This window comes from Scyliorhinus torazame, chromosome 3 (assembly GCF_047496885.1).
Source record: "Scyliorhinus torazame isolate Kashiwa2021f chromosome 3, sScyTor2.1, whole genome shotgun sequence".
Taxonomy (NCBI): domain Eukaryota; kingdom Metazoa; phylum Chordata; class Chondrichthyes; order Carcharhiniformes; family Scyliorhinidae; genus Scyliorhinus; species Scyliorhinus torazame.
In genome coordinates this window covers 342,342,771-342,352,429 of record NC_092709.1, presented here as the reverse complement: position 1 = coordinate 342,352,429, position 9,659 = coordinate 342,342,771, and positions in this window count along the sequence as shown.

Here is a 9,659-nt window from a genome sequence, read left to right as displayed (position 1 = left end):
CACAAAACTGTGTTGACTATCTCTAATCAAATTATTCCTTTCCAGATGACTATACATCCTATCTCTTATAAACCTTTCCAAGACTTTGCCCACAACAGAAGTAAGGCTCACTGGTCTATAGTTACCGGGGTTGTCTCTACTCCCCTTCTTGAACAAGGTGACAACATTTGCTATCCTCCAGTCTTCTGGCATTATTCCTGTAGACAAAGATGACTTAAAGATCAAAGCCAAAGGCTCAGCAATCTCCTCCATAGCTTCCCAGAGAATCCTAGGATAAATCCCATCCGGCCCAGGGGACTTATCTATTTTCACACTGTCCAGAATTGCTAACACCCCCTCCTTATGAACCACAAGCCCTTTTAGTCTAGTAGCCTGAATCTCAGTATTCTCCTCGACAACATTGTCTTTTTCCTGTGTGAATACTGATGAAAAATATTCATTTAGCACCTCTCCTATCTCCTCGGACTCCACGCACAACTTCCCACTACTGTCCTTGACTGCCCCTACTCTTACCCTAGTCATTCTTTTATTCCTGACATATCCATAAAAAGCTTTAGGGTTATCATAAGAACATAAGAGCTAGGAACAGGAGTAGGCCATCTGGCCCCTCGAGCCTGCTCCGCCACTTAATGAGATCATGGCTGATCTTTGTGGACTCAGCTCACTCTCCGGCCCGTACACCATATCCCCGAATCCCTTTATTCTTTAGAAAGGCATCTATCTTTTTCTTTAAAATGTTTAAAGAAGGAGCCTCAACTGCTTCACTGGGCAAGGAATTCCAGAGATTCACAACCCTTTGGGTGAAGAAGTTCCTCCTACACTCGGTCCTAAATCTACCTCCCCTTATTTTGAGGCTATGCCCCCTAGTTCTGCTTTCCCCGACCAGTGGAAACAACCTGCCCGCATCTATCCTATCTATTCCCTTCATAATTTTATATGTTTCAATAAGATCCCCCCGCATCCTTCTAAACTCCAATGAGTACAGTCCCAGTCTACTCAACCTCTCGTCATAATTTAATCCCCTCAACTCTGGGATCAACCTAGTGAATCTCCTGCAATAAAGCCTCAATAATTTCACCATTTTTGTCGCGTGGTCATTGATGGTACATCAATTTATTGCACAAGAATTTTAGAGATGAACATCTTAATCAAGCCTGATCGCCTGGAGCTGAACCCTCACGCAGCCGACGCCACAGCCACCTTCGAGCACTGGCGAGCCTGCTTTGAAGGATACCTTGGAGCATCTACAGAAGCCCTCTCAGGACCCGCAGAAGCTCCAGATCCTCTACTTACTGGTGACCCCACAAGATTTCCCCCTCATTCTGGATGCGCCCACCTACACGTAAGCGATGGCGCTACTAAAAGGACAGTACACCAGGTCTGTGAATCAAGTGTTCGCCAGGCACCTCCTGGCCACGAGATGGCAACTCCCGGGGGAATCTCAGGACGATTTCTTGCGTGCTCTGCGGATACGGGTAGGAACTGTAATTGCCAGGCAGTGTCAGCAGTCCAACACAGAACTGCTAATCAGAGACGCTTATATTACGGGCATTAAGTCTACTTACGTTCGCCAGCGGTTATTGGAAGTGGGTACGCTCGAGCTTACAGAGACTGTGCAGCTTGCTAACTCCCTAGATGTGGCCTCTTGCAATCTGGAGGCCTACATCACCGACCGCGCGGCACCCTCGTGGGCAGCATGGGCCCCACAATCTGCCGAGTCGAGTACACCGCAAGCCTGCGCCGCGCGGCAGCCAGCCAACTCCGGAGGGCCCAAATGTTATTTTTGCGGACAGAACAAGCACCCCAGACAACGCTGCCCGGCGCGAAGTGCGACCTGCAACGGGTGTGGAAAGAAGGGCCACTTCGTCTCCGTTTGTCACGCCCGATCAGTCGCTGCCGTTTCCAGGCCCAACATCGCTGCACCTCCCACGTGCGATCCAGGGGCGCCGCCATCTTCTCCGCCACCCACCACGTGCGGCCCGTGGGTGCCACCATCTTTGATGTCATCCGCCATGTGCGCCCCGTGGGCGCCGCCATCTTCGGCGCCATCTTGGACCGTGCCTCAGGACCCCTGCTTCCACGGCCGTTCGCGGCCCGCCGATACCTCCGCCACCGCTGACCAGCCCAGCGACTCCCAAAATCTTCCACAGCTCGCCTCCATCACCCTCGATCAGTCTCGGCCCCGCAACCTCTCGACCGCTACGACGACAGTAAAGATCACCGGCACGAGACGACCTGCCTCTTTGACTCCTGGAGCACAGAGAATTTCATCCACCCTGCTACGGTAAGGCGCAGCTCCCTCCCGGACCTCCCCGTCACCCAGAAAATCTCCCTAGTCTCCGGATCCCATTCCGTGCAAATCCGGGGGTACTGTGTCACGACCCTCTCCGTTCAGGGCGTAGAGTACAGCAACTTCAGACTCTAGGTCCTCCCCCATCTCTGCGCTGCCCTGTTACTAGGTCTCGATTTTCAGTGTCACCTCCAAAACCTTACTCTGAAATTCGGCGGACCCCCGCACCCCTTCAGCGTTTGTGGCCTCACGACCCTTAAGGTCGAGCCGTCTTCACTTTTTACAAACCTCACCCTGGACTGTAAGCCCATTGCCACCAGGAGCAGACGGTACAGTGCACAGGACAGGACCTTTATCAGGTTGGAAGGGGCTGGTTTAGCACAGAGCTAAATCGCAGGCTTTGAAAGCAGACCAAGGCAGGCCAGCAGCACGGTTCAATTCCCTTACCAGCCTCCCCAAACAGGCGCCGGAATGTGGCGACTAGGGGGCGACAGTAACTTCATTTGAAGCCTAATTGTGACAATAAGCGATTTTCATTTCATTTCAAGTCCAACGGCTTCTGCGGGACGGGGTCATTGAGGCCAGTAACAGCCCCTGGAGAACTCAAGTGGTGGTAGTTAAGACTGGGGAGAAACACAGGATGGTCATCGACTACAGTCAGACCATCAACCGGTCCACGCAGCTCGATGCGTACCCCCTCCCATGCATATCTGACATGGTCAATCAGATTGCGCAGTATTGAGTCTTCGCCACAGTTGACTTAAAGTCTGCCTACCACCAGCTCCCCATCCGCCAGTAGGACCGCCAATACACTGCATTCGAAGAAGATGGTCGCCTCTATCACTTCCTTAGAGTCCCCTTGGGTGTCACCAATGGGGTCTCGGTCTTCTAGCGAGAGATGGACCGAATGGTTGACCAGTACGGGCTGCGGGCCACGTTCCCGTACCTAGATAATGTCACCATCTGCGGCCACGATCAGCAGGGCCACGATGCAAACCTCCAAAACGTCCTCCATACCGCCAAACCCCTTAACCTCACCTGCAATAAGGAGAAATGCGTTTTCTGCACCCACCGCTTAGCCATCCTTGGCTACATTGTGGAAAATGGAGTCCTAGAGCCTGACCCCGACCGCATGCGCCCCCTCCTGGAACTCCCCCTCCCCCACTGCCCCAAGGCCCTGAAACGATGCCTGGGGTTTTTCTCATATTACCAGTGTGTCGCTAATTATGCAGACAAGGCCCGTCCACTCATCAAGTCCTCAGTTTTTCCCCTGACGCTGGGCCTTCAACCACATCAAGGCGGACATCGCTAAGGCCACAATGCAAGCGGTCGACGAGTCCCTCCCCTTTCAGGTGGAGTGCGATGCATCGGACGTGGCCCTGGCTGCCACCCTCAACCAGGCGGGCAGGCCCGTAGCTTTCTTTTCCCGTGTAGCCATCTGGGATGGGCACTTCCCGATTACAAAATGGACACTTTGCAAAGATTGCAGGGAAAATGGCCAGCACTGAGAAAGCAAGCAGGTGCAAGGTTTGTCTGTTGATTGGAGCCGTAGCTCCCAGACAAGACCGATACTGCAAAACCATTACCATACTAATGAGCTATCCCCGGGGACAAAAAGATAACATTTAAGTAAACAATACCAAGACAGACATCCCGGCGCCAGAGGAGACCAGAAAAAAGCAGGCTAACGGCCACCTAGGACACGACCAGCCATCAGGGCACCCACCCCTCTATTGGAGGAAATCGATAGAAACGATATGGAAACAGCCCAATTAATTGGGGCCAAGTTCAAGGCCCGCCCAAAAGTGCGTGAAGCCCCTTTTGGGTATAAGAAGAATCCCCCGAGAGAGAATCGCTCTCTTGCGGCTCCGGCTCTCACCAAGGAGAGACCTGCCCAACAGCAACATCAGAACAAGTAAGTCCAAGGTCAACGCAAGCTACGAGACAGACGCTCCTAGCTGTTATTCCATAACAGTTCGACCCCAGCAGCCTCAGAACTGAACAACGGCCATTGTTCCTCTGACTGAGTGGGCGCCCGAAGCTAAGTATAGGCTTTAGCAGTAGTGATAGTTTAGTTTGTAGAGTTTTATGCATGAGTATATTTGACTGTGTGTGTAAATAAATGAGCATTGCGTTTGAACTACTAACTGGTGTATCGAGTCTTTGATCAGTATTCGGCTTTGAACCTTGTGGCGGTATCAAAAGATACCTGGCAACTCTAGAGCAAACGTAATTAGAATTAAGGAAGGCGACCATATTGGCCGCCATCTTCAGAGTCAAATTAAGAGAAACACAATTAGCAACACCTGCACTCTTCATGCCTCCAAAATTCGGCACTCCTCTGTCGAAAAGGAGGCCCAAGACATTGTGGAAGCTGTGCGACATTGGCGGCATTAACTGGCCGGCAGGAGATTCACTCTCCTCACTGACCAACGGTCGGTTGGCTTCATGTTTAGCAATGCACAGCTGGGCAAGATCAAGAATGATAAGATCTTGAGGTGGAGGATCGAGCTCTCCACCTATAACTATGAGATCTTGAATCGCCCGGGAAAGCTCAATGAACCCCCAGATGCCCTATCCTGCGGTACGTGCCAGCGCACAATTTGACCGACTGCAGGCTCTCCACAATGACCTCTGCCACCCGGGAGTCACCTGGTTCTTCCATTTTATCAAGGCTCACAACCTGCCCTACTCCATCGAGGAGGTCAGGACCGTGACCAGGGACTGCCCAGTCTGCGCGGAGTGCAAGCCGCACTTCTACCGGCCAGATAGAACAAACCTGGTGAAGGCCTCCCGCCCCTTTGAGCACCCCAGCATGGACTTCAAAGGGGCCCTCCCTTCCACCGACCGCAACGTGTACTTTCTCAATGTTATTGACGAGTACTCCCTTTTCCCATTCGCCATCCCATGCCCCGCCATGACTTCTGCCATGGTCATCAAGGCACTGCACAGCATCTTCACCCTGTTCGGTTTCCTCACCTACATCCATAGTGATCAGGGATCCTTTTTCATGAGCGATGAGCTTTGTCAGTTCTTGCTCAGCAAGGGCATCGCCTCGAGCAGGACGACCAGCTAGAACCCCCGGGGAAACGGCAGGTGGAGAGGGAGAACGCGACGGTCTGGAAGGCCGTCCTGTGGCCCTTCAGTCTAGGAATCACCCAGCCTCCCGCTGGCAGAAGGTCCTCCCCGATGCGCTCCATCCGGTCGCTTCTGTGCACTGCTACTAATGAGACCCCACACGAACGTGTGTTTGCCTTCCCTAGGACGTCGCTCCCAACCTGGCTGACAGTTCCTGGGCCCGTCCTCCTCCGGAAGCATGTGAGGAGTCATAAATTGGATCCTCTGGTCGATAAAGTCCTCATCCTCCATGCAAACCCACAGTACGCCTACGTGGCACACCCCGACGGGCGACAGGACACAGTCTCCCTCCGGGGCTTGGCACCCGCTGGGTTCCCACCCACAACCGCCGCCACCCCCGACCTGGTACCGTCCCCTCCCCCTCCGGTTGCCTCCCTCGCTCCTGCGCCGCCCTCCCTCCCACCAGCGAACCTCACCACGGCTCCCACCCCAGCAGCATCTGTCCCCTCACCGGATCCACTACTGGGTGACGAAGGAGAGGACAACACGCTCCCGGAGTCGCAGGTCACCACATGGGTGCCCACACCACCACCAGGACCGAGACGATCGTGGCGGAGGGTCAAAGCCCCCGATAGACGTCATTCTGCAACATTGTTTTTCAACCCCGCTGAACCTTTTTTAAACAGGGGGTGAATGTGGTAAGCACCACTGTACTGCAGGTAACACAGTAAATCCCAGCCTGCTGGCTCCTCCCAGCTGCAGGAGGCTCAACATCTTGTGCAATAAAGCCTCAATAGTTTCACCATTTGGTATTTGAATTTGATTAATAAACCTGCAGTTATCATCAAATTTATTTTAAAAATATGGTTCACTAATGTCCTTTTAGGAAGGAAATCTGCTGTCCTTACCTTGTCTGCTTTACCTCTGAACCCAGACCCACAGTGGTGTAGTTGACTCGTAACTCCCCTCTGAAATTGTTTAGCAAGCCACTCAGTTCAAGGAAAATTAGGAACGGGCAACAAATGTTGCCCTTGCTTATGTTGCTACGTTCCATGAAAGAACAAAGAAAAGCTGAATTTCACAGACTTTTGGGACGCGATCTACCCAAATGGGGTCAAAGTTTCTTAGCGCGAGATCAGCTGGGTGTTTCCTGGCACTTGGAGGGCCGAGAAACGCCCTGCTAGCTAATGGGTAGATTGGGGGCCTCAGCGGGGAAGTCCGCAACAAGGCACACTTAGCCCCGTTTTCTGCACTGAGGAGCTCCACTCGCCAGAACTTCTCAGTGAATCGAGAGATCAGGACGACATTTTTAAATGCCAATCTAATCTCTCGAGCCCCTAATACAACCCCAGACCCCCCCCCCCCCCCCAAAGCCAACACATTATAAGGGGGGTCCTCCCACTGCACACCACAGCCAATCACCACTATGCAAAGAATGCAACTTGGCAGTGCCAACCTGGCACTGTTCCCACCAGCTGGCATTGCTACTTGGCAGTGGCAGGCTGGCTACCAGGTGGCACTGCCAGGGTGCCCAGGTGGAACCAGCAGTGCCAGGGTACCACCCTGTCCAAAGGGCATGCGCCTGGGGGTTTCCAATCCCCTGGGAGACCCCCACCAGTACCGTTGAGTCTGGCCCCTGTTTGTGGAGCCCAGCAGTGAACAGGTCTCCAAGGTAAGCGAGTTAGATCCCACGCCTTGGTTAGAACTCAGGAACACATATTAGAGTGAGATTAGCTATCTTCACCTAAAGTGCAGATTTGCCAGAAAGTGATCCCACCCACAATGGTGGGATTCACATTGCAACATCTCACAAGATTGTGTTAGATCTCACGAGCCGTGGTGAGCCGGGTAGATCCTGGAAGTGGGATCTCCCGGCATCTAGTGGTCGCGTTGCACTGCTCTGCTTTTCGGGCACAACGCGAACGGTACACCCCGCCCCAACAAAGGAGTTGTGTTATGGGGAAGATAGCAAAGTGGAGTTAAGGCTACAGTTATATCAACCATGACCCGATTGAATGACGGAGCAGGCTTATTCCTTACAATCCTAGGAGAGAGCAATGGTGAGGTAATGAAAGGGTGGATGAAAGATGGTGTAGATACAGTGGATGAAATAAAGGGTTTAGAAGGGGAGGGAAGAATTGGGGTTATATACAAGTGACTGGGGGAGCAGAGAGGCGAGCAGGTGGTGAAGATCAAGGACAAACGGGAAGCAGAGTTGGGAGGGGAGATCAATTGGGGAGTATGGAGTAAGGCACTGCGTAGGGTAAATAGGACCTCCTCTTGTGCAAGGATGAGCCTGATACAGTTTAAGGTGGTACACAGGGTGCATATGACTCGGGTGAGACTGGGTGGGTTCTTTCAGTGTGAGATGAGTGTGAGAGGTGTGGGCGGGGGCCAGTGAATCACGCGCACATGTTTTGGCGTTGTGAAAAATTGGGAAAATTCTGGGCATGAATGATTGTGGTCTTAGCCAGGGTAGCGGAGGAGGAAGTGGACCGGGTGGCGATATTTGGGGTTTCAGAGAAGCCGAAGCTTATGTGAAGGTGGAAGGCCGATGTCATGGCCTTCGCCTCCCTGATTGCACAGCGGCAAATTTTGCTGGAGTGGCGGTCGGCATCGCCGCCGGGGGTAGTGCTTGGTTGGGTGACTTGTACAACTTCCTGCGGTTGGAGAAGATAGGGGGCACGGTTCTCCGAAATGGAGACAGAGGGCAGGATTCTGCGCAAATCGTCGGGGCAGGAAAAAACGGCGCAAACCCTGGCGGGAATCACTCCGGCGTTGAGCCGCCCCAATCCTCCGCACCTTCGGGGGCTAGGATGGCGCCGGAGTGGTTTGCGCCGTGCCGGCTGGCGGGAATGGGCTTGGCACCACGCCAACTGGCGCCGAAGGGCCTCCGCTGGCCGGCGCGAGTTGCCGCATACGCGGGAGCGCCAGCGTGTGCTGTTGTCATCCCAACGCATGCGCAGGGGTGGTTCATCTCCGCGGCAGCCATTGCGGATCAGTACAAGGCTGACGCGGAGGAATAGAGTGCCCCCACGGCACAGGCTTGCCCGCGGTTCGGTGGGCCCCGATCACGGGCCAGGCCACCGTGGGGCACCCCCCGGGGCCAGATCGCCCTGCGCCCCCCCGAAGACCCCGGAGGCCACCCACGGAGCTGGGTCCCGCCGGTAGGGACCAACCTTGATTTACGCCGGCAGGACCCTTGTTAAACGGGCGGGACTTCGGCCCATCGCAGCCCGGAGAATTCGGGCGGCCCCGGGCCCATTGAGTCGCGCCGGTCCTCGCCATTCTCTGAGGCGGGTGGCATGATTCACGGCGAGGTGATTTTTGGGGGGCCGGAGAATTTGGAGGACGGCGGGGGCGGGATTCACGCCGACCCCTGGCGATTCTCCGACCCGGTGGGGGGTCGGAGAAACCCGCCCAGAGTGTTCGCGCCGTCGTGAATTCCGTCGCGAAAGGAGCGAAACGGGCACAGGGACTACCGATGGGCCAGCAGGTGCTGGAGCGGTTCACACCACTCCAGCCTCCTTTCCTAGCGTCAAATGGACGATGCGCCAACCCACGCATGTGCAATTTGGCCGCGCCAACCCACGCATGCACGGGGGACTTCTTCAGTGCGCCGTCCACGACCCAACATGGCGTGGGGGTTCAGGGTCCGGCCACGTAATAAAATAGGGCCGGGGCTGAAGAGGCCGGCCCGCCGATCGTTGGGCCCCGATCGCGGGCCAGACCCCATTGGAGGTCCCACCCGGTGAAGGAGCGCTGTGCCCAGCCCCACAGACCACCCCCGACCCTTCGTGCAGAGTTCCCGCCGGCAGCGACCAGGTGTGAACGGCGCCGGCGGGACTCTGCCGTTTCCACGCGGCCGCTCGGCCCATCAAGGCCGGAGAATCGGCGGTCTGGCCGCGGACAGCGGCCTGTGACCGCGCCGCACCAAATGCGCTGCCGCAAATGGCGCCGATTCTCAGCTCCTCAGAGAATCACCTGCCGGCGTCGGACCGGTGCCGCGGGAAAAAATGGCGTGAACGCCGATTCTCCCGTACGGCGCGGCATTGGGAGAATCCCGCCCAAAGTATGAGTTAAGGGACTCTGCAGGGGGTTTGGGAAAAGGTGGGGTTGTTTGTGACCGTGTTTGAGGAGTTGTTTGAGCAGGTGGGGGTGTGGGGGGTGGTGGGGGGGGGGGAGAGAGGGTGAAAAAGGGGAAAAAATCTGTACAGACTGTATAGTTGATTGCTGGGAAGCATGTTTCCCGAGGTGTTTATTTGCTGTAACCTATTTTGATATATGTTTG